Genomic DNA, 23,250 nt, shown 5'->3' with positions numbered 1-23,250 from the left:
ATAACTGCCTCTTTCGCTCAATAAAATAGTTGGTGAGGGAAATGAGAATATTAGAACCTTTATTTTCTCTCACAGCACCTAATTAGCTGTCTGCCAAAGCACTATTTAACAACCAATGTAAAAATACAATTTCTTTAAAACTGCAGGAGAGAATCAGAATTCTAGTACTTAGGAAAACTGCACAATAAATCCTGCTATCGACTTTCTGAAAATGTGTTATTAAACAATGGGTAACTCAAAAAGGAGTTAAATATGATCATGGAGTACAGCAAGTTCATTTTATCAATCTTGTATAATATTGAATATTACCATCTACAAATATTTTATGATAATTGAGTCCTACTTATATATGTTACTTTAAAATTGGATGGTTTGAGTATATATTAGCAACAAAAGATGATGTTATTGGCTGTGGGTGTTAATATGCATTTGTCTTGATGGTGAGAAAGATAGTTGTGATTTAAAGAGTGTGATTTAAATATAGAATATTCTCAAGGAGTTTACTCTCTATTAGGAAGAAATTTGTTGTATGTGGTAATGCATAGCTTGTGAGATCAAGCTTAAAAAAAAAAAAGTTGAGAAAGGACTGGGCACGGTGGCTCATGCCTGTAACCCCAGCCTTGGGAGGCCAAGGCAGGTGGACCACCTGAGTTCAGGAGTTCAAGACCACACTGGCCAATATAGTGAGACCCCGTCTCTACTAAAAATACAAAAATTAGCCGGGTATGGTGGCAGAAGCCTGTAGTCCCAGCTACTCAGGAGGCTGAGGGAGGAAAATCACTTGAACCTGGAAGACTCAAGGTTTCAGTGAGCCAAGATTATACCACTGTACTCCAGCATGGACAACGGAGTGAGATTGTCTCAAAAAAAAAAAAATTGGGAAAAAAAATTAGTTGCAAGCAGTCACAGGTCTTAAGAAAAAGGCATTATTTTATTATGGGCCTTAAATTAAAACAGAAGTTAAAAGATATAACAGTACATACTGAAACGTTTTCACACTTTTAAAATTATTTTAAGTGTGTCCTATCTTCTTAAATCAAAAATGATATTAATTAAAAATGAAAATACCTGCCATATAATATAAATACAGGCGCCGCACATGCATTGCAATGTCTAAAGTGCTTATGCATACACCTATTACAATGATTTTTAAGTGGGTTTAAACTGATTAATTTGACCATTCTGACTACCCATACATTATCATTTTCTTTACTGTTTTTATTATCACAAGGTCAAAATCCAAATTAATCTCATTTATTTGTTTTCAATGAATCATAGAAGGAATTGTCTCTCATCCTTTTGATATATAACTCTAGAGGTGGGTGGCAGAAGAAGCCAGTGTCTAAGATATTGGGCAGAGGTTCTTTAGGAATAATACTTAAAAGAGTATGAAGTTTGTTGAACTATCTGTAGATGGAATTACAAATAGAACAAAACTACTTTATGGCCTATGTATTTAAAATTATTTGGATAAGAGTATATAGGCCCTAGCAAAATGAAAAATGACCATATGTAAAGCCTGGAAAGCCTTTGTAAAAAACACTCGTGTTTGAGATAGCTTACTTTTTACACCCTAAGAAGCAAATGGCAAAAGTAAAATTTATTTTAGAATTTCCCTTAAATTATAAGAGGGTAACATAAAATCTATCATCTTCATGTTTGTCTCCTTTCTTATTTGTTGTAGGCCAGTAGCTGCTAGTCTTCTCATATGAGCAAAAAGCCATTTCCCCAATTCTAATGTTCTCTTCATATTGGGATATGCTCCTAATAAGGACTTTGTGCTGAGATGTGGGGAAGAGTATATCTAGCCCTATTCTGTACTATGCTGAGAATCTACATAGTTCAGAGCAAGGAGAAGAGATAGGGAAAGACCAGGTGTTGGATTCTAACCTAGAAATTTGTCTAGATTCCAGAGGCTACTACATTTATATGAATCTGCTTATAAAGGCCCCCTTCAAAATTGTTCTTTTTGCTTATGAGCTCAAACCATAATATATTATTTGGTAGTGTAAATAACTGTTGCATTAAAGGCATATGAAACATATGACTGAAAATAAAATATGTTAAATTGAAACTCCAGAAAGTATAAAAAGAAGAAGAACAAATTCTGGATTGAAAAGAGGGAGGTTCACACACACATGCACACACACACATTTTTCATCTACATGATTTCCTAGCACTAGCACAGTGTTGTCCCTTGAGCATAAAAGTAAACCTGACTGAATTTTTCCATGATGATATCATCCCTTCTACTTACAGTCTCACATCCTGCACTTAACAACATGCAGGCACATCAGTAAGACAAGATTGTAAAAGGAGTCTAACTGGGGAACTGTTTTCATGATATTTGATAGCACTAATTGTGGTCACTGCTTTCAAAGCACTGTGGATGTAGAATATCATGTCAGGAAAAGTCACTCTCACCATATGGAAAATGGAAAATTAATTACTTTAAAATGAGCTGTTACTAAATGTGTTGGAGAAACTCAAGTCTTTGGAACAAATCAATAATGAATATGTATGCTATTTCTTGAAGGGGAACTTTCATAGATTTTATATTAAGAGCCTTTTCTAAAAGGCTGAAATTTGGGGAAAAGAGTTGCTTTTTCATTTAAAAATGTCTGAGAATTGCTAGGTAATTTAAAATGTAAGCACTCACCATATTTATGTGTGTGTGGTCCAAGGTATGTGGTACTGGTACATTACAGAGTAATGGAATAATGTTTTTTAGATGAGATAACTGAGTTTACAGTATATAGAGCTCTTCAACTGTGTCTTAAGCTCTTAGGGGCTGACTACATGAATGCCTTCTATTGTTTGACTTAGCAGTTTGAAAATGCATTACATATCATGCATGAAGCCTTCTAGTATGTGTTTTGTGTTTATATTAGTGGGCTGGTCATGTCTAATTTCACACCAGTGTAAGCTGCTTGTCTAACAGATGGCTCGCTAGCATTGCTGTTTCATATAAGAAATAAAAAAAAAAAAAAAAAAAAAAAAAAGATAATTTGCATATCTTGAAGCCAAAAGAAACAAACAAAAATCCCAGCTCAATCAAAAATTGTTAAAAAAGAATTAAATCGTTGAAGTGACAAGGAAGAAAAGAACCTGAAAATGAAGGTGAAACAATTCAATAAATTCAGAAAGTCTTTTGAGAGTCTGTTTTGTAGGTGTTATGGAGGATGTGAAGCAAATAAGTCATAGATTCTTTCTTCTAGGTCAGGAACACTTAAGTGCTTTTGTGCCGTGTTATTTTTGGCACTTGGGTGAAGCCTGTGGATCATTTCTCATCATGCTATTTTTAAATACATGAAATAAATACAAAATAAAAGGAACCAACTTTATTAAAATACAGTTATTTCAATATTAAAAATCAACATTAAAACACAAATTTAAAATAATATGCTTGTATTTTTAAAAGGTTAATCTGGCATTGCTTCTAATAAATCCTATAGTTATAAAGTAGAGAAGAGAGTAAACCCAGTATTTCCAGATATCAGGAACAATTGTAATATGAAATAAAAGCTTCTACAATTTTTACTGATGAGAAAACTACTGTGATTTTTTTGTCTACATTTATAATTGAAGGGATATTAAACTTCAAATACAAACTAGTGAAAATAAACATACTTTTCTTTTTTTTTTTCCTCATCTCAAATTCATGATTCTCCCAGAAAAGGACCCTTTCTTGTAGTGAGGAGTGTTGTAGTAAGGAATATTCTAATAAACAAATAACACTCAGAATAAATGGATTTTTACAGAATAAACAAAATGCAGTGGGAAGATTAACACAGGAGAGATTAATCTTTACTTATCTAATAAATGTGTGTGCAAACATATATGTGAGGAACCAAACCATATGTTGTTCTATGTTGTTATATTTGCTACATTTAAAATTGTTCAAAGATTGAAAAGTAGATATATGATCCTTTTTTTCCACAGACTTAATTAATGTTATCTGATATGATAATAAAGCAAACATTTACTTAGTATTTACTTCGTGTCATTCAGAGTAAGCTTTTTACATGTATTAAATCATCAAATAATTTAAAACTCAAGATAGAGCTTGCCACTTCTTAGCTCAAATTTTTTCAAATGGCACGTCAACTTTCTTGGAGAAAAAGCCAAAATCTATATGACAGCCTATAAGGCTCTATATGCACTGTTCCTTGGCAACCTTTCTGATCTCATTTATTATTAACTTGTCCCTTACCTGACTTTGTTGCAGCCACACTGGACTCCTTGCAATTCTTTGAACCTGACAAGTAGGTCCCATCTACCACAGAGCCTTCACAATTGTTCTCCTAGCTTCTTAGAGTATTATTTTCCCAGGGATGTGTATGACTTGCTTTTCACTCTCTTCATGTCGCTGCTCAAATGTCACGTTTTATCTGAGGCCTTCCCTGACCAACCTATATAAAGAACCTTTCAAGAATGCTCTTCCAGACTTTTCAACTGCCAAACATTTATTGAATGCTAACTGTGTACAAGATCTGATAAATAAAAGAAGAGTAAAGCATTACTGGGTCCTCCCCAAGAACTTGCAGTCCAATTAGGTACATAAAATATGAACATATAGTAATACAGATATCAATGGCAAGTGCTAAATAAATGATACCCACCAGTGGTTCTCAACTTTTGTTTAACCTTAACATACATTACAGTGATAACATTCCATTGATTATTCAACATATGTATATTGAACACCTAAAATATACAGGGCAAAATATTCAATGCTCACATGCTTCATGCCTTTGTGGATTAGCAGGGGATAATAACATTAAGCTGGTAATTAAAAAGTATGCAAACAGTGAATTTCAACTGCTGTGTATAGATACAAGAAAGTGTACATACATGACCAGCTTTAAGGGGAGGACCTAAACTAGTCATGTACAAAGGATATGTTAGATTATTTTGGAGCAGAATGAGAATAAACAAGACAGAGAGGGAATACAGAGTGTGCCAGATACAGTAAATTGCACACGTGAAAGCCCTCAGATGTGAAGGTGCATGGTGGCTTTGAGGAAGTAAAGGAAAGCAAGTATGTCTGGAGACTAGCACATAACTCAAGAGAATCGAGAGATGAGACCAGAACTAAGTCTTGTTGGATGCTGGCATTTATCTTAAGTATAATAATATGCCATTAAAGTATTAATATTTTAAACAGAAGCATGATAGACTCCTTTAAAATGACAACATTAGCAGTATAGAGAGTGGAACTAACTACCCAAGTCAGGAGGCTATTTCCCAGCTCAGATGACAGATAATGACCACTTATCCTAGGGTAGTGGCAGTGGAATGGGAAAGAATAGATGGTTTTGAGGTATATTGAGACCAGGTGGGCTTGTCAGAGCTTGGTGATAAATTGGGTAGAATGGGTTAGGGAGATTGGTCCGGAGTTTCCTACTTGAGGACACAGATGGATGGTGGTGCTTTGTTTTGCAATTGGAAAGGCCACGGAAGAGTAGGATTGGGGAAACATCGTTGTTTCTTACACACATGTGCATTCTATCTTCACGAGTACCTGAGGGTTATGAGCCTTGTTGGCTCCCTGTCACGCCACTCCTTTCATTTCTGCTCAAGGAAACGTAAACAAATGAGTAAGGAGGTGCTTTAGACGTAAACTTGAATTTTCTTTGACCTAGTCCTTGAAAAATATTTCAGTTGTAAGCTGTTAAGATCTATACTTTTAAAAGTAACAAATGTTTATAGACTTGCCTCTCAGCTGATCTAGACACACCATTGTTTAGACAGACCTCTGCTGATATACATAGTAGGTTCTTGTAAGGGTTCAGAAACAGTTTGTCTAAGTGCTCGGGGAAGTTTGCATGTCAGCAATGGAATTTAAATTGTCCAAACATGGTGCAAATAAATGTACAGAGAAATTTGTGGCAAATGCAATATAAACATGTAGTGACTGAACCAAGTATTAAAGCTGGAAAAATGCAAGCATGTACCAGGAATAGTGAATAGAAAAACATGGTTGACGTGGATCACATATGGAGAGAACGTTTGGCACACAGACTGGTGAAGCTCACATCTCATAACTGTAAGACTTAAGTATTTGAACTTTTTTTTTGTAAGCATTGAGCTGGAGAATGAGAGCATTAAATTTAGGAAGATTAATCTGAGGTTGATGTATATTCTTATTAAGTTGGAGAAATTTGAGGTAGGAGACAGGAGGATCGTGGAGTAAAGTTTCTGCATTTGTTTAGATCTGAGATGTTAAATGGTCTGAAGTTAGTGTGTCAACATTTGATTAAAAGGGGCAGGGTAATTGAAGAGATATTTATTGGAAAACAACAATGAGCTAGATTGGTGATTTACTGGGCACAAAAAGAAGGGATGAAGGAAGAATCAAAGCTACTATAATTTTTGCAATTTGAGACAATATGATGATTAGGGGACAGAACAAAAGAAGGAAATTCTGTTTTTGTGGGAGACATATAATGACTTGATAGATGTATTGAATAGCAAGATATGTAGGTAGATATTACAGATATTTTTGAGATTGTGTTTATGTTTTTTAGTGATTTTTAAAATCCCCAAATTTTCATTGGCACCCCAGACTGAATTTTATTTCAATTACTTTAAATGTCCTTTTCTTCAGTTTTCTAACAAACATGTACCTAAATTTTACCATATGCCAGTCATTATTTCAAGAACTTCTGTTTAAACTTATATAACCCTCATAGCAACTTCATGATGTAGATGCTATTATTATGCTATTTCACAGACGAAGTTAATATGCCTTATGTCAACACAACTAGTAATTGAAAATCCAGTATTCAAACTCAGGCAGTCTGGTTCCAAATGTATTTATGACCACTCCATTCTGCTGCCCCTCACTATATATGGAATATATGCCTTAGCTACAATCATATTTGTATTTATTCAATAAATATTTCATAAGTACTATTTGATGGGTTGTTACATTAGGTGCTAGGGATAAAGTGGTGAACAAAACCAGTCACTGTTCCATTCCTCATGAAGCCTACAGCCTAAAAGAGAGATAGTTGTTAATCAATTAATCATATGAAGGAACTTGATAGCAGGAGCACTTAAACAATGTGGATTTTACCCAGGTAAACTGAAGTGTAAGGGGTGGGACTTGCAGTTATTTGGGTGAAGAAGTATGAGAAGAGCAGAGAGGACACATAATGTGCAAGAAGTGTGTGGTGGGAGGCAGATGGAGAACATGCAGGAATTGGAACAAATGCTAGCATGGCTACAGGAGACAGAGGGCCTATGGTACTAGAGCAGACCATGTGCAGGCTAATACAAACCATGGAAGCCACATCACAGGGAGCTTTGTCTTTATCCTAAAAGCACTGGGAAGTCATTGAAGATTTTTAAGCAGGGGAAATCTCAATCAAATTTTCCGTTTGAACACCCTAATTTGATTAGACTGTAGAACTCAGAGGTGAATGCACAGCATGGTAATGAAAAAAAAAAAAAAACAAAACAGAAGATATTGTAATTAAATCACCATAGAAAGGTAAAACATTTGTCTTAAATGTTTATTTTTTCCTGTGTATATGTGGGCTTACTACAGTAATTACAGATGTAGTAAGATAACTAATAATCAACTCTCCTCAGGGCATTATTTGTAAAAGTAATTAAAAGTCGACATGTATTTGAAAAAAACATTAAATTAATTGAAGATAAGCTATTATCTAGGATTGGTATTAGGTGCTTTCTAGGATATCTTATTTAATTCTCAAAACATGTTACAAATGTTAGGCCTTCAGTTTGAAAGGTTAATTAGATTAAATTGCTGTTCTTGGTTATTATTAGTGCAGTGACATTAGCAGCCAAAAAAAAAAAAAAAGTTTCCCCTAAAATCATTTAGTAATCTGTGAGCCACTAAAATAAATTCCTTTCTTGGAATCCATCTGTTAAAAAATCTTTGAACTTTTGAAAATACTTATCTCATATATAATTTACAGATGACTACCCAAAAGTAGTTTTGACTAAAATATTAGAGCCAGAGACTCTGAACTCACAATTTGCTGCCAATAATGATAAATTATGATGTCATGGAACATGCAGAATATTTGTTGGAAATGAAAAATTCAAGATATATATATATATATATATATATATATATATATATATATATCAAAGTTTCATACTCCTAAGAAAGTTACTCAACTGTGGAAGAGACAGAAAAACTGATGCACATTCTCAAAAATAAAACTATCATCAATTTGATTGATCTATAATTAATAATAATTTCTATTAATTGTATGGAGAATCTGAGGATTGTCATACCTGCTGTCTCAAACTCCTTCCTCTTTCTGAGAAATCTTTCATATTCCATTTTGTATGTCACTTTTTCTGTCTTATCACTCAGCTATGACTTAAGGGTTTCCAAGATGAAAGTGTCAGGAGGAAAAGAAATCAATGTTTTTACTTCTGCAGAAGTATTATTAATTTTTTTCCTTTAGTCTCTCCTTGAGAGCAATGTCATAATTATTTTTTCCAAAGTCTATGTTACTTCTTAGTTTAAAATGTTAAAATCTACAATTCAAGTAGGAAAAATGGCAGATAGGAGACAGGACTAACAAGCAGCTCCCACTTAGATGGACAGAACAGTGTCTGGAGATTCACATTGTGAACTTTTGCTCCAAGAACCATCACAGGAACAAATCAGGAAAACAGAAATAATTCAAAGACCCTTTGAAACAAGCAGCTTGCTTCTGCAAATGCCATGAGACAGCTGAAAAAACTATGAGTTCCCAAAGTGTGTGGGGTAAAAAGTCAGCCTCTAAACATATATCCCCACTGTGAACTGAAAAATACTGATCATGGGAGAAGGATTTAACCTTACCGAGAGCCAAAACAGATTTAGGAAGCCAAATGAAAGATAAAAGTAGAAGAAGCAGTGGGGAGGAGCCCCATAGGCACTTCCAGTCTTCAGCTTAAGTCCAGGGAAGCCATCTCTGGCCTTATCTCACAGAGGTCCTTGGGGAAAGGAAAGCAGCTGGTGGAATTTGGGAGGTGCACAGGGTGAGGTAGACTCCTAGCTTAACTTTGTAATAATTTCAACTGAGCACAAACTTTCCTGAGCAGAATCAGGGGGAGAGAGGGAGAACAGGAAGTGCAGATACAAGTACAGAAGCCACAGATGGTGTGGGTAGGCAGGCCAAGGCCTGAGAGCCCTGCTTGCTTTCTCAATTGGGATGCTTATAGCCTGGGGCAAGATCTCAGCCCTGCCCACAAGCTGCCTGGATATAAACTTAATGCAGTTGGGGAGGCACAGTGGGAGTGAGACTGGCCTTGCTGACTATGTGGCATCTGGGTGAGCCCTGTCACTGCCAGCTTTCCCCCACTTCCTTGGTGACCTGTACAATGCAGCAGAGGCAGCCATAATCTCCCTGGGAACATAACTCCATTGGCCTGAAAACCACCCCCAAACCCCCACAGTGGCTGCAGCAAGTCCTGCCCAAGGAAAGTCTGAGCTCAGGTCCACCTAACTCTGCTCCTACCTGATGGTTTTTCTCTACCCACCTTGGTAACCAAAGACAAAAGACATAATCTCTTGAGAGCTGTGTGACCCTGCCATCACCTAAGAAACCTGAGCACTCATCTGGTCAATGTAGGCAAAATTATATCCCTCTTCTACTGCTATCCTCCTTTTACTCTCTTGAAAGCACCACCTCCAGGCTGGAGGCCAGCCAACTCAAGTCATTACAGCAACTCATAACAGAACAACCTTGCTTCGAAGCAGGAAAAAACAACAGCTAATTCTACCACCTGACACACCCTGGCTAACCAGAGGTCCTGAGTCTGTCCACATGACAACTTCACTGCTAGCATAACCAACACTCAAGAAAACCAGTGCACTAAACAAAACTATAACCAAGGACTCCCACAGAGTCCACTTTACTCCCCTGCCATCTCCACCAGAGCAGGTTCCGGTATCCACAGCTGGTAGACCTGAAGATAGATTGCATCACAGGACACTTTGCAGACATTCCCCAGCACCAGCCTAGAGCCCAGTTGCCCCACTGGGTGGTTAGATCCAGAAGGGCAATAACAGTCACAGGAGTCTGGCTCTCAGGAAGCCCTATTCCTAGAAGAAAGGGGAGAGCGCTGTATCAAGGGATTACCCCATGGGACAAAAGAATCTGAATAGCAGCCCTTGAGTTCCAGATCTTTCCAATGAAACATTCTATCTAAATGAGAAGAAACCAGAAAAGTAATTCTGGTAATATGACAAAACAACATTCTATGACACCCACAAAAGATCATATTAGCTGTCCAGCAATGGTCTAAACCAAGAAGTCTCTGAAATGCCAGAAAAAGAATTCAGAAAGTTGATTATTAAGCTTCTCAAGGTGTCACCGGAGAAAGATGAAAACCAACTTAAAGAAATTAAAGGCTGGAAGCAGGGGCTCATGCCTGTAATTCCAGCATTTTGGGAGGCTGAAGCAGGTGGATCACTTGAGGTCAGAAGTTCAAGACCAGACTGGTCAATGTGGTGAAAACCCATCTCTTCTAAAAATACAAAAAATTAACCAGGTGTGGTGGCTCAAGCCTGTGGTCCCAGCTACTTGGGAGGCTGAAGCTTGAGAATTGCTTGAACCCAGGAGACAGAGTCAAGATTGTGCCACTGCACTCCACCCTGGGCAACAGAGTGAGATTGTGTCAAAAAAAACAAAAAACCAAAAAAAAAAAAAAAAAAAAAAAAAAAAAAGGAAAAAGGAAAGAAAGGAAGAAAAAAAAGAAAAAAGAAATACAAAAAACATATAGGATACAGATGAAAAAGTCTCCAGAGAAATAGATATCATAAAGAAAGGAAATCACAACTTCTAGAAATGAAAGACACACTTAGAGAAATGCAAAATACACTGGAAAGTTTCAACAATAGAATCAAACAAGTAGAAGAAAGAATTCAGAGCTCAAAGAAGTCTTTTGAATTAACCCAATATGATGAAGACAAATAAAAATAATTTTAAAAATGAGCAAAGACTCCAAGAAATTTGGGATTATGTTAAATGACCAAACATAAGAATAATTGGTGTTCCCAAGGAAGAAGAGAAATCTAAAAGTTTGGAAAATGTATTCGAGGGAAATCAAGGAAAACTTCCTTGGTCTTGCTAGAGATCTAGATATCCAAATACAAGACGGTCTAAAGAATACCTGGTAAATTCGTCACAAACAGATCATCACCTAGGAACGTACATAGTCATCAAGCTATCTAAAGTCAAGATGAAAGAAAGAATCTTAAGAGATGAGAGGCAAAAGCATCAGGTAGCCTATAAAATAAAACCTGTCAGATTAACAGGAGATTTCTCAGCAGAAACCCTGTAAACCAGAAGGGGTTGGGGTCCCATCTATAGCCTTCTTAAAATAATCATCAGCAAAGAATTTTGTACACAGCAAACTAAGCTTCACCAAAGAAAGAGAGATAAAGTCTTTTTCAGACAAATGAATGCTAAGAGAATTCACCACTACCAAGCCAGCAATATAAGAAATGCTAAAAGGAGTTCTAAATCTTGAAACAAAACCTTGAAATACACAAAAATAGAACATCCTTGAATCATAAATCTCTCAGGACCAATAGCACAATGAGAAAACAATGAGAAACAATAACACAATGAGAAAAAAAAAAGCGTTTTCAGGTAACAGCTAGCATGATGAATAGAACACTACTCTGTCACATCTCAATGCTAATGTTGAATGTAAATGGCTCCACTTGAAAGGTACAGAATCGCAGAATGGATAAAAATCCACAAGCCAAGTATCTGCCATCTTCAAGAGACTCATCTAACAAATACGTACTCACCTAAACTTAAGGTAAAGGAGTAGAAAAAGATATTTCATGCAAATGGAAACCAAAAGCGAGCAGGGGTAGTTATTCTTATATCAGACAAAACAGACTTTAAAGGAAAAACAGTTAAAAAAAGATAAAGAGGGACATTATATAATGTTAGAAGGATTAGTCTAAAAGGAAAATATCACAATTCTAAATATATATGCACCTAACATGGGAGCTCCCAAATTTATAAAACAATTACCACTACACATAGGAAATGAGATAGATGGCAACACAGTAATAGTGAGGGACTCCAATACTCCACTGACAGCACTAGATAGATCATCAAGACAAAAAGTCAACAAAGAAACAGTGGACTTAAGCTATACCCTAGAACAAATGGACTTAACAGATATTTACAGAACATTCTATCCAACAACTGCGGAATAAAGATTCTTTTCTTTAACACCTGGAACATTCTCTAAGATAGCCTACAAAACAAGTCTCAATAAATTTAAGAAAATTGAAATTATATCAAGTACTCTCTCAGACCACAGTGGAATAAATTTGGAAATTAACTCCAGAGAGAACCCTCAAAGCTATACAAATACATGGAAATTAAATAATCTGTTATTGATTTCATTGTGGACCCAAGGATCAAGATGAAAATTTAAAAATTCTTTGAACTGAATGATAACAATGATGCAACCAATTAAAATCTCTGGGATTCAGCAAAAGCAATGCTAAGAGGAAAGTTCATAGCATTAATTGCCTACACCAGAAAGTCTGAAAGAGCACAAATAGACAATCTATGCTTATACCTCGAGGAACTAGAGAAACAAAAACAAACCAAACTCAAACCTAGGAGAACAAAATAAATAACAAAGATCAGAGCAGAACTAAATGAAATTGAAACAATGACAAAAAATACAAAATATAAATGAAACAAAAAGCTTGTTCTTTGAAAAGATAAACAAAATGGATAGACCATTAATGAGATTAACCAAGAAAAGAAGAGAGAAGTTCCAAATAAGCTCCAGATAGAAACAGGTCAGGTACGGTGGCTTACACCTGTAATCCCAACACTTTGGGAGGCCAAGGTGGGCAGATCACCACGTTAGGAGTTGACGATTAGCATGAACAACATTTTGAAACCCTGTCTCTACTAAAAAATAGGAAAATTAGCCGGTCGTGGTGGCACATGCCTGTAATTCCAGCTACTCAGAAGGTTGAGGCAGGAGAATCACTTGAACCCCGGGAGGTGAAGGCTGCAGTGAGCCGAGATTGTGCCATTGCACTCCAACCTGGGCTACACAGTAAGACTCTGTCTCAAGAAAAGAAGGAAGGAAGGAAGGAAGGAAGGAAGGAAGGAAGGAAGGAAGGAAGGAAGGAAGGAAGGAAGGAAGGAGGACAAAACAAAACAATAGATATTTCAACCGGTAACACAGAAATACAAAAGACCATTTAAGGCTACTATGAACAAGTTTATGCACACAAGCTGGAAAACCTACAGGAGATGAATAAATTCCTGGAAATATACAACCCTCCAGATTAAACCAGGAAGAAATAGAAACTCTGAAGAGACCAATAACAAGTAGCAAGATTGAAACAGTAATTTTTAAAAATGCCAACAAAAAAAAGTTCAGGACCAGGAAGATTTACAGCTGAATTTTATCAGACATTCAAAGAAGAATTGGTACCAATCCTACTGAAACTGTTCCAAAAGATAGAGAAAGAGCGAATATTCCCTAAATCATTCTATTAATCAAGTATTACTCTAATACCAAAACCAGGAAAGGACATAACAAAAAAAGAAACCTACAGATCAATATCCCTGATGAACATAGATGAAAAAATCCTTAACAAAATATTAGCTAACCAAATTCAACAGCACATCCAAAAGATAATCCACCATGATCAAGTGGGCTTCATACCAGGGATGCAGGGGTGGTTTAACAAGTCAATAAATATGATACACCACATAAACAGAAGTAAAAACAAAAAACATACAATCATCTCAGTAGATGCAGAAAAGGCATTTGGCAATAATCCAGCATCCCTTGATAATTAAAACCGTCAGCAAAATTGGCATAGAAGGGACATACCTTAAGTTAATAAAAGGCATCTATGACAAGTGTTTTACTGATCAGGGAAAAGTTTAAAACATTTCCCCTGAGAACCAGAACAAGATAAGGATGCCCACTTTTACCTCTTGTATTCAACATAGTACTGGAAGTCCTAGCGAGAGCAGTCAGACAAGAGAAAGAAATAAAGGGTATTCAGGCTAAGCACAGTGACTTACGACTATAATCCCAGCACTTTGGAAGGCTGAGGCAGGCAGATCATTTGAGGACAGGAGTTTGAGACCTGCCTGGCCAACATGGTGAAACATTGTCTCTACTAAAAATACAAAATTTATCCAGGCGCGATGGCACACACCTGTAATCCCACCTACAAGGGAGGCTAAGGCACAAGACTAGCTTGAACCCGGGAGGTGGAGGTTGCAGTGAGCCAAGATCACGCCACTGCACTCCAGCCTGGGTGACACACACAGCAAGTCTCTGAAAAAAAAAAAAGAAAGAAAGAGAAAGAAAGAAAGGAAGGAAGGAAGGAAGGAAGGAAGGAAGGAAGGAAGGAAGGAAGGAAGGAAGGAAGGAAGGAAGGAGAGAAAGAAAGAAAGAAAGAGAAAAAAAAGAAATAAAGGGCATTCAGATTAGTGAAGAGGAAGTCAAACTGTCGCTGTTTACTGATGATGTGATCATATACCTAGAAAACCCTAAAGACTCCTTGAAAAAAACTCCAGATCTGATTAATGAATTCAGTAATTCATACAAATCAATGTACACAAATCAGTAGCACTACCATATACCAACAATGGCCAAACTGAGAATCAAATCAAGACCTCAACCCCTTTTACAGTAGCTGCAAAAAATAATAAAATACTTAGCAGTATACCTATCCAAGGAAGTGAAAGACCTCTACAAGAAAAACTGCAAAACACTGAGGAAAGAAATCATAGACAACACAAGCAAATGGAAACACATTTCATGCTCATGGATGGGTAGGATTAACATTGTGAAGATGACCATACTTCCAAAAGCAGTCTACAAATGCAGTGCAATTCCCATCAAAATACAATCATCATTCTTTACATAACTAGGAAAAAAAATCCTAAAATTCATATGGGACCAAAAAAGAGCCTGCATAGTCTAAGCAAGACTAAGCAAAAAGAACAAATCTGATGGCATCACATTACTTGATTTCAAACTATTCTGTAAGGATATAGTTACCAAAACAGTATGGTATGGTATAAAAATAGGGAAATAGACCAATGGAACAGAATATATAACCCAGAATAAAGCCAAATACTTACAACCAGCTGATCTTCAACAAAGCATACAAAAACATAAATTGGAGAATGGACACCCTATTTCATAAATGGTGCTGGGAAGACTGGCAAATCCCATGTAGAAGAATGAAACTGGATCCCTGTCTCTCACCTTATATAAAAGTCAACTCTAAGATGACCTGAAACTGTAAAAACTCTGAAAGATAACATCAGGAAAAACTCTTCTAGACATTAGCCTAGACAAAGAGTTCATGACCAAGAACCCAAGAACAAGTGCAACAAAACAAAGATAAATAGATGGGACTTAACTAAAAAGCTTCTGCCCAGCAAAATAAGCAATCACCAGAGTAAACAGGCAACCCACAGTATGAGAGAAATATTCACAAACTATGCATTTGACAAAGGACTAATATCCAGAATCTACAAGGAACTCAAACAAGACAGCAAGAAAAAAATTGAATAATCCCATCGAAAAGTGGGCAAAGGACATGAACAGAAAATTCTCAAAAGAAGATATACAAATGGCCAACAAACACATGAAAAATGCTCAACATCACTAATTATCAGGGAAATGCAAATCAAAACCACAATGTGATGCCACCTTCTGCAAGAATGGTCATAATTTAAAAATAAAAAAAAGTAGATGTTGGCCTGGATATGGTAAAAAAGGAACACTTTTACACTGCTGGTGGGAAATTAAATTAGTACAACCACCACGGAAAACTGTATGGAAATTCCTTAAAGAACTAAAAGTACAAGTACAATTTGATCCAGCAATCCCACCACTGAGTATCTATCCAGAAGAAAATAATTCATTATATGAAAAAGACACTTACACACACATGTTTATAGCAGCACAATTTACAATTGCAAAAATATGGAACCAGACTAAATGTCCATCAACCAAAAAGTGGATAAAATGTGGTGTATATATGGTGTGTGTATATATATAATGTTATATATATCATATATATATAATGTTATATATATCTCATATATATATATATAAAATGGAATACTATTCGGTCATAAAATAGAGTGAAATAGTGGCATTCACAGCAACCTGAATGGAGTTGGAGACCATTATTCTAAGTGAAGTTACTCAGGAATGGAAAGTCAAACATTGTGTGTTCTCAGTTATAACTGGGAGCTAAGCTATGAAGATGCAAAGGCATAAGAAAAATATAATGGGCTATGGGGACTTTGGGGGAAGGGTGGGAGGGGGTCGAGGGATAAAAGACTGCACAATGGGTGCATTGAACACTGCTCAAGTGATGGCTGCACCAACATCTCAGAAATTATACCTAAAGAACTTAGCCATGTAATGAAACACCACCTGTCTCTCCAAAACTATTGAAATAATAATAATAGTAAATGTTACACTCTTTCTGTTACTCCTCATTATGAACACTGAGATTTCTATTTAAATTTTTTAGATAGCCTCACCAATTGACTTAATTTTAAAGTGTAGAACTAGACTTTTGGAGGTTTTAAGAAATTAATCTCAGTGTGTTCATATGCAAACGATTAGTTGGGAGAACAGAAGCTTTTCATAGTTGATGATGATTCCATGTGGATGGATATATAAATTAGGCACACAGTATATAAAAATGGAAGGAATGCATTTGTTGTCAAACTTCCTGTACTTTCTCCTTTGGGAAGCATTTGTTGCTTCTCAAACTATCAATGACATAGTAACCTTTTTGCAGACATTATTTTAAAGCTTTGTTAAGGTATAATTAACATGTAACAAAAATTACATGTATTTATGGTGTATTTGTGATGTTTTCATATATGTGTATATTGTGAAATGATTAAATCAAGATAATTAAAATATTCATCACCCCACTTACTTTTTTTGTGATGAGAACATTTAAAATCTTCTCTCTTAGCAATTATTATGTGATACATTGTTATTAATAATAGTCACCAGGTTGTACAATAGATCTCCAGCACTCACTCATACTGGCTGACTGAAACTGTACCCTTGACTAGCATCTCCCAAGACCTCAACCCCTTTTTCCTACCCCTGGCAATCACCGTTCTTGTCCCTGACTTTATGAGTTCAACATTTTTAGATTTCACTTATTAGAGAAGCTTTCAGTTCACAGCAAAATTGAGTGGAAAGTGCACCAGAATGGTATATTTGTTAACAGTCATTGAACCTACGTTAACACATTGTCACCCAAAGTCCATAGTTTTTAGGGTTCACTCTTAGTGTTAAACAGTCTGTGTTTTTACAGATGACATGTATCCAATATAGTATCATACAGAATAGGTTCACTGACCTAACAATTCTGTGTATTCTACCTTTTCATCTGTCCCTCCCTGCTGACCCCTGATCTTTTTACTGTCTTCATGGTTTTGCCTTTTCCAGATTGTCATATAGTTGGAATCATACAGTCTGTAGTATTTTTTAGATTGGCTTCTTTCACTTAGAAATATGCATTTGGAGTTCCACCATGTGTTTTAATGGTTTGATAGCGCCCCTTTTTCTTCTTTTTTTAGCACCAAATAATCCATTGTCTGACTTTACCGTCGTTTCTTTATTATTCATCTGCTAAAGGACATCTTGGTTGTTTCCAAAGAATAGAACTGCTATAAGCATCCATGGGCAGATTTTTAGTAGATAATGTTTTCAACTCCTTTACATAGTAACTTTTATTGTCCATCTTGTAAGCCTGAGGCTTGAGGACTAGGTTTGACCTTCATTTCAAACATCAGTTTATATTATGCCAGAGATGATTTCAGATAATTCAAAATGCTGTACTTATTTGCCAACTTTGTCAGTTAAGTGATTAATTTCATGATTTCAGAGGAAGAAGGGTGTACTAAAACTCTGCTATGAGAAACTTGTTTTATATTTCCTTTTTATGCATGTGAATATTCCTGTGGCATTACAGCATGCATATTGCACTAAAATTTTGATGTAAGATGCATTCTATATAAAGTGGAATTTATCTTGGAGACGGAAAAAGGAGAAAGGGTCAATTTTGGTTCAAGCTTACTGTGTTCAACTGTCCTAAATCATAGCTCACTGCTTGAGGCATAGGGTCTTACTGGAGAGTCCCCAGGAGAGGGTTAGGGTACCACAAAAGTTTTTTTTCCTTTTAAAACATTTCTATAATTTTTATCTTAAAGACTATATTTTCATCATTTATCAAGCCACTTGGTTGTTATAGTTAGACACCTTGATACTATGAAATCAGGAAGGAAATAATTTTATTGAAAGAGATTATTTTTCTATTAAATATACAGTGAAACTAAAAGTAGCAAGGGGATACAGGCAGAAACATTAATTTCATCATGGAAAGAGTGACTTTATTGCCTGCCTATTTGAACAGTACACTTTATATACCCTTTGGAAAAGAAAAAATATTAGTTCTTGGCAAGCCTCGTGTCTTCATTTATTTATCTCTTCTGTTTTATATCTCAAATGTCTACTTGATGTAATCAAGGGGAGTAGTATGACTTAAACTTTTGTGAAGAATGAATTATTTAAACTACCAGTATTAAATTTTCAGTTCACACAATGCAAGGGAACTAAAGATACCATTCTCTCAGTCTTTTTTCTTCTGACTTGAATAGGTGAAAGAGAATATATGATTCTTGATTTTAATGCTGCCTGGACAAACATTTGGGAGATAAATCAAATGCTGAAATATATTACCTTCAAGGCATTGGTGGGCTATAATGGAACAATTGAAAGTGTAGGAGCATAAGAGACCAAATGATTTGGTTTGAACTGTGCATAAGTTCAGTTTCTTCATCTGGAAAATGGGGCTTCTCTTACCTACCCAATTCATTTAGTGGTGTTTTTTGAGAATTAAATAGGACAATTCATATGAAAGTAAATGTTGTGTACCTAGAGCACTGAAGGCACTTACAACACGAGTACCCTCCTCCCTACTCCCACCGTAACTTTCAGAAAACAGTAAGTCAGTACCCCCTGTGTGTAAAGCACCATATTTGGCACTGTGGCAGTGTAATGCTAAATAACCTGGTTCTCCAGATGCAGATTATTACCACATTATAAATAGAATTAGTTATGAATGCGCTTCATGACACCATAACTAGGACATACTGCACCATATATGTACAATATTTGAAAATGATTTTCATGTTTGTATGTCTTAGTAACTACACCCAGGGTAACTACTGGATTTGATGGGAGTTGAGAGACATGGAGATGATTTAGGAGGGAAGCTAGTCAGGCAGTCAAACACCACACTTTATAAAACTCCAAATTATAGCTTCACTGTCCCCCCATGAATGTGCTGTCTAATATGATAGCCACTAGCCACATGTGGGTATTTAAATTTAAGTTGATAGATGAAATAAATGCTTAAAAGTTCAAATATTCAATAGCCACATGTGACTAATGGCTACCATATTGGTTAGCACAGATATAGGATATTTTTATCAATGTAGGAAGTTACATTAGAAAACTATTCAGAAGCTAAGGTTCAAATTTAGGGTAAAGATAGGAAGAAGTAAATTATTTGGTAGTCTATTTCTGAATTCTTATACCCATAATGGAAATAATGCAATGTTGGCAAGAAAATATGAGAGAAGGAAATCACAGATATTCAGTATGTTTTTACTTGCATTGATGACCTTTTTTGAACACTTACTAATACACTTTAATTAATTTGCACCCCAATACATATAGTCAATTGGGTGTACATCTTGTTTTATGAACATCATATAGCAGAGGAGACTGAAATACAGATTTTAAGTACATTTACCAATCACAGCATGAAGGGAAATATAGCTGAGTTTGAACTCAGGTAATTGGACTCCAGAGCCCTACCTGGCAACTAATCTGAAAAGCAGTGGATTGAATTAGTAATAACAGCCTTTAGAATAAAATTTAATTTTTTTCTATTTATTGTCACCTATCTTGGTTGTTTCCTGATGGGAATGGGAAGGGCCCTTTTGGAATGCATAACTGTTCTCTTATAGGTCAACCAACCAATCTATCAGTATTTTAGAAGCTATAAGTATGTATGTTGGATTAATCTTGTTGAGAGATAAAATCAGTAGAGTCTTGATATTAGAAATTTTACTGTTCATCCTGTTGACTGCTTGCACACAATCCCAATAGCTTATTGGTAGTAACTTATCATTTTGCTAACACAAAATATTGAATCCTACACTTTGGACACTATTGTACAACATAGCATGACTCTTGCTAGTGAGTGAGTGAGACTAAATTTCTGTCCAACTTAGGTTCAGCTTGACTGTTTTCTATTCATTATTCATATTCAGTAACTTTCAGAAAAGGTTTGAAGGTATTAAATTTTTCAGTTAATGCTTTTCTGAATTTCTGGAAGGCATTTTATGCATGGTTATCCCATTAACTTAGTGAATTTTGGAGGCCTGGGAACATGTCCCTGGGGGATGTAAAACTTCTAATACAGAGCATTTGGTCCTATTCTCAAGTCGATTATGATCTAGTTTGAGGAGGCAGTCTAGCATTCATTCATTCATTCATCAATTTGTTTTTGAGGACATAATATTGTCTAAAAATACTTTACTGAGTAAACAAAGATAATATATATTTTAAATGTTGTAGTTATTTGAAGAATTGAGCAGTTAATACTGCTCAATATGCTAAATAAAACTAATATGGAAAACATATCAGGTGAGCTATTGAAGATTCTCTTTTAAATTCCTGATGAGCAGAGATCCTTATTTCTACTTATGTGATGGACTTGATAGGACAAATGAGTGTGACTTTAAAACATCCTCAAATGAAATGTTTTATCTGGATGAAAATTGGAAGCTTCTATTCACACTGTTTACTACTTTCCAGTCTTCAGCTGGCATGGGAACACTCAATTTAACAGCTCTTCCTCAGAAGCAAACACCCCATAAATTACCTAAATGCCAAGTATTTAGATCAGGGTTACTGCTAAATTCTTCTACACTGGGAATTCTCAAGTTTTGCAGTATCAATAGCCAGCATTCATTTTATTTGTCTTAAAATGACTTTCCCATCTTCCAGTACGATTGCATTGAATTTTAAGTAAATACTGAGATTCTGGCATATGATAGGTACATGACTTTGTAAAGGGAAAATAAATGCTATTTTCATTTACACGCTTAGTGGTTGTCCTTGTAAATTCTTCAAGAGTGGGCTGAATGATACTTGAGGGCTTGTCACTTGTGCCTGTTCTTTCAAAATGTACCCCTTGGTGGATTAAGTGTCAAATCAATCTCTTGCTTCTTCAGTGCAAAATGGATATTTTGTTCCTTTTTGCCACATAGATCATGTACCTCATGTCATTTAGCAAGCCTGTAGCTATGTGACTTATTTTATACTTCCTAGATTACAATTTTTACCTGCAAACTCATATTGGTTTGAAGTGGTTTCACATGTAGTTTTTCCTGCCCACCAGGGATATAGGTGGTAGATCTTAAAGTGACTCATTGTTTGGATTTAATTATGTTCTTTTCCTAAACATAGTTTTTGCCTTATTCGTGTCTTTAAAAAGCTTTACCATCATCTCTTGGAAATTTTATTCAGCAGATTTTTAAAAAATATATTTTGACTGACATAACTTGCCTACTACTTTGATTTTTTTTAATTTGGTAGTATTGATAAAATATAAAAGACACTAAAAATCCTATTAGTTGTTTTGGAATTATATAAAATAAGTAAATGTTCCTTGATACATCAATCAATTCCTTTCCTCAAAGGCAGTTACTATCAATTATGCAGGTCCTTCTTGAATTATTTCTAAATCTACATTCTATAACTAGGTAAATATTTATATATGTATCACAATATATTTACATGCAATTTAACTTTATATATGGCCAATTATATTGCATGTATATACACACACACTAATGTGTACACATGTACATACATCATAAAATGATACATTATGGAACAAATATCTGTTTCCAAATTTATTTCTGCTTAAGAGTATATTCTGAACATATTTCTGGTTCAATATGTGTACATATGTTGTACTTTTATGATTGTATAGAGTTTCATTGTATTTATATATTATATGTCATTCCACTAGCTCTCTTGATGTGTTTTTGTTTTTTTCCTATTCAATCAGTGTTGCAACAAATATACTTGTACATATATTTTAATCATGAATGCTATTTTATGTGTAGAATATATTCTTAGAAGTGAATTGCTAGACTTAAGGAATTTATATTTTAATTTCAATACATGCTAATTAATGCTTATGAATACGTTACAAGGGAGATATTATACTACCCTATTTCTGATTGTTTTTATAACTCATCTAGGAAAGCATTCTTTTGAAAGCCATTACTTGATATCTGGGCAAAATCATTTAAGGAAATATTGTTATATAGGTAACCCTATATATGGTTTATATAGCTATAGTGCCTGAAGTATATATCTGTGTATTTATGCAGAAACTTTGATTGCATCTATCCTAAATCAAATTCGAGTTGCAACAAAGAGATGGATCTTTGAGATTAGACAGACGTGCATTTTGAGTGACGTAGTAACTGAATGTTTTAAGTTGTTATGTATAATCACAAAATCCCTGGAACTCTAGTAAGAACTCTAGTAAGAGTTGCATGTTGGCAGGACTTCACCAATCCACCTAAGCCACTATTTTATTTTTTATTACCATCCTTGTAAATGAATTCAACAATCAACAATGTTTTGGTTGTATTTAAGGGTTCACTGTGAATATAAGAAAGATTTTATAAATTTAAATCACAAAGTGCCTCTCCTTTGATTTTTTTGCTTGTTGAGGCAAAGTCCTATGTAGCCCAGCTCACCCAAAGGCATGGCTCATTCTTTCACATCACAAAGAATTACATTCTTTAGTTTCATGGAATGTCATGGAAATAAGTTATGTTCTATTAAAGAAAAAAGATAACACTTGGTATGGTTCCAAGGGAGACTTCCTGCTTAAAATTTTACAAGATGGTTAACAGAAAACTCTATCCAGTTTCACCCCCACCCTTATCTTAAGCACTTTCTTATCCCAGAATAGAAATGATGCAGAAAGTAAACAATGTATTTCAAGGTCAGATAGCAGAGTTCAGACCAGAAATATGTTTGTATTATATACTATTGCTATATCCTGTGGTTTAAAAGAAAATAGTCTGGAAAAAAGTCTGTAGAACGTTA

General features: G+C 35.3%; 1 protein-coding gene across 2 annotated transcripts in view; it reads left to right on the top strand.

Annotated features, from left to right (window-relative positions):
- The window catches only part of GAS2 (growth arrest specific 2), a 141,862-nt gene that overhangs the window by 31,484 nt on the left and 87,128 nt on the right, over window positions 1-23,250 (top strand). The window lies entirely within an intron of this gene.

The sequence above is a fragment of the Chlorocebus sabaeus genome, chromosome 1, assembly GCF_047675955.1.
Source record: "Chlorocebus sabaeus isolate Y175 chromosome 1, mChlSab1.0.hap1, whole genome shotgun sequence".
Lineage (NCBI taxonomy): Eukaryota > Metazoa > Chordata > Mammalia > Primates > Cercopithecidae > Chlorocebus > Chlorocebus sabaeus.
Note: the sequence above shows the minus strand (reverse complement) of the source record. Positions and strands in the feature narration are given on the sequence as shown.